This window comes from Octopus bimaculoides, chromosome 19, assembly GCF_001194135.2.
Source record: "Octopus bimaculoides isolate UCB-OBI-ISO-001 chromosome 19, ASM119413v2, whole genome shotgun sequence".
Lineage (NCBI taxonomy): Eukaryota > Metazoa > Mollusca > Cephalopoda > Octopoda > Octopodidae > Octopus > Octopus bimaculoides.
In genome coordinates this window covers 20,431,224-20,434,417 of record NC_068999.1, presented here as the reverse complement: position 1 = coordinate 20,434,417, position 3,194 = coordinate 20,431,224, and positions in this window count along the sequence as shown.

The following is a 3,194-nucleotide window of genomic DNA, read 5'->3' as shown; positions in this document are numbered from 1 at the left end:
TATATATATATATATATATATATATATATATGAGAAAAAAATAACATAGAGACTCTATATATTAATTAGTGCCAATTGGTTGCAGAAATTTTAATGAGTTTACATGCGGTTAAGCGTTACAGAAAACATCTAATCATAACGGTTTATCAATATATCCGTGTGTGGTATTATATGGTAATAAAAGACTCACAGTAATAATCGCATACACACACGCGCACATATAAATATACATATATTTATATAGAAGCGCATGTATACGTACACATGCGGATATATAAACGTATACATAAATGCACAGGTAGGCAAATTCATGCACATCGGTACGTGTACATGGCATATAATCATACACATATATACTCACTTTGACCTTCACTTCGATAGTATTTCTTTATATTTAAGTGTGATTTAATTAACGCTTCTATTAAATACATTTACATAAAATGATATGCATAGATATTTATCCATCAACATAAAAGGCATACAGAATATATAGTATTTTTTTACATTCTAGATAGATAGAGATCTTGTGTATTACTTCATCGAAAATGTAGCTCATAGACAGTATTTCGGGTTATTATCAATATATTGGAATTTAGTTCATCTATATTATTTAATTAATAAGTATTGTTAATTATAGTTTAAAATTGATATTACCATAAAATGCTAGGTCAAATATATTATGCATTGTAAGATAAAATAATAAAATATTCAGTTAGGCGTAAATATAGAAAGACTGTTGTATTAGTTATAGATAGGAATATGTCATCTCAATTAGTGTTAACAGAAATAGCTACAAAATCTATTCAATGCCAAGTGAATAAGTTAATCCCGGTAAACTAGTTGATAATCAACATTAATTATTGTTTAGGCTATTGTTAGAATTTTAGTTGTTAATTTAAGGTAATAAAATGAAGTATATTATGTATCATACATGTTTAATGAGTAATAGTTATCTGAATTAGTGTTTATAGATGTATCTACGAACCATTTTCAATACCCTTGGTCTGTTATATCAATATGTAATATGTCTCCTAAATGTTTGAGGATATTATGTGAATAGTATATTATATAATTCAATATTACCCTATGTTATGAGTATAGAGTTTAACTATACTAAGAGAAAATATATGTCGCTGAATGAAGACAAGTTACGTTTGTTTTCTAGATATCGGCGCAGGAGTGGCTGTGTAGAAAATAGCTTGCTTACCAACCACATGGTTCAGGGTTCAGTCCCACTGCGTGACACCTTGGGCTACTGTCTTCTACTATAGCCTCGGGCCGACCGAAACCTTGTGAGTGGATTTAATAGACGGAAACTGAAGGAAGCCCGTCGTATATATATATAGTACGCGCGCGCGCGTGTGTGTGTGTGTGTGTGCGTGTGTGTGTGTGCGTGTGTGTGTTTGTGTGTGTGTGTGTGTGTTTGTGTGCCTATGTTGTCCCCCAACATCGCTTGACAACCGATGTTGGTGTATTTACGTTCCCGTAACTTAGCGGATCGGCAAAGGAGTCCGAGAGAATTAGTACTAGGCTTACAAAAAATAAGTCCTGGGTTTGATTTGCTCGACTAAAGGCGGTGCGCCAATATGGCTGCAGTCAAATGCCTGAAACTAGTAAATGAATAAAAGAATAAGGATTTTATATGCTTCTTCAGTCACAGCTCACATCTTTTGTTGGAGATTTTATATGACTTCAAAACCCACAATCTCCCATTTAATTTTAAATTCAATGTTATTTTCCTTAAATTCCCGTATGAACTTACTTACTCCGGCAGAATTCAATTTTTGTCCATTTAAAATCTCTGTAAATACTTAGCCACACTAATTTTGATTCTATTTTCTTTCTTATAGATTCAATTATACATTGGTAGACTAAGTTATCTTTCTTTCAATTAATTTTAACCTTATAGTCACAAATTTCATTTATATCTTTATATATGTGATTCGAAGTATTATCAGGAAGGAAGTCAATATGGGTAATTTTCTTTCTATCATTAAGGTATTTATGGCCGTTAACATTATTATTTAGATATGGGAGGTTATGTTAGTTTTGAGGTGAATTGTTGTATTAGATATTTCTATTACTCTCGAAATTATCTTATTTTTGTTGTCAATAGATGATATAATCATGAACAGGTTACAGTTTAAACTAAATCCAACTCTGACATGTTTATAATTAATAATTTCTCTATATTTGTTATAGTTGTTAAATGACTCATAAATAGACTTGTATATAGATTTAATCAAATTATTTTAAAGTTGAATAGCGTATGGAATGATAAGCCAAAGTGTATTAATTTTTTTGAATTATTTTTAGTGTGTTTATAATCTATTTTTGATTTAGTAAAATTTATGGAAGGGGTATATGATTGATGTTTTCTGTTATGAGTATTGCGTAGATTATCAATGGTATGAGTATTCAAGGGAATTATCGGTTTGTTATCATCATCTGCTGTATTATTTATATGTTTGTGAATATAAAAATAATGATAATTATTTATCAGTTGCTTATTATTAATATTATGTTGAGAAGAAAATTTAATATTTTTTCTATATTCTGTTTTCTGTTCGAGGTTGATGTTTATTTATATCAAGTTTATTATTATTACCGCTTAACAGTTTATTATTAGATGATTTATTAATTCTGCATTTGTTTTTAGTCATAGGTTTAGCTTTGATTGAATTTGCAGTCCTATCAGTTTTATCTCCTGTCGTATAATTTATTCTATAATGTATATATTTATCATTTGGTGGATAGTATTTTATCTTGTATCTGTATCCGGCTTTACCCAGAGTCATCTTGTAATAATCTGCATCTTTCGTTAATATATCTTCTTTAAATGATAGCTTTGATATACGTTTTCCTATCTTTGAGATTAATGTATTTTTAATTGATCCTGCATGATTACTAAAGAAATTAACATAGTTTAAATTAGTATTTAATTTATGAAAAGTTTCGTGTTTAGCAGTTATAAAGTTGAAATTAGCATCTAAAAAGTTATCTGATTTATCATTTTGGAGATGGAGAGTCCATAGTTTTTGAAACAAATTATAATCTTTTAAATAATTCCGTCTATTTGATGCATTTTTGGTGAGAAAAAGTGCATCGCCCCCATATAACCTTCCCTTAATTTGTGGAAATTCCTCATGCAGGTTCTAGAAAAGATAAATTCGAACGAAATCCGTTATATATAT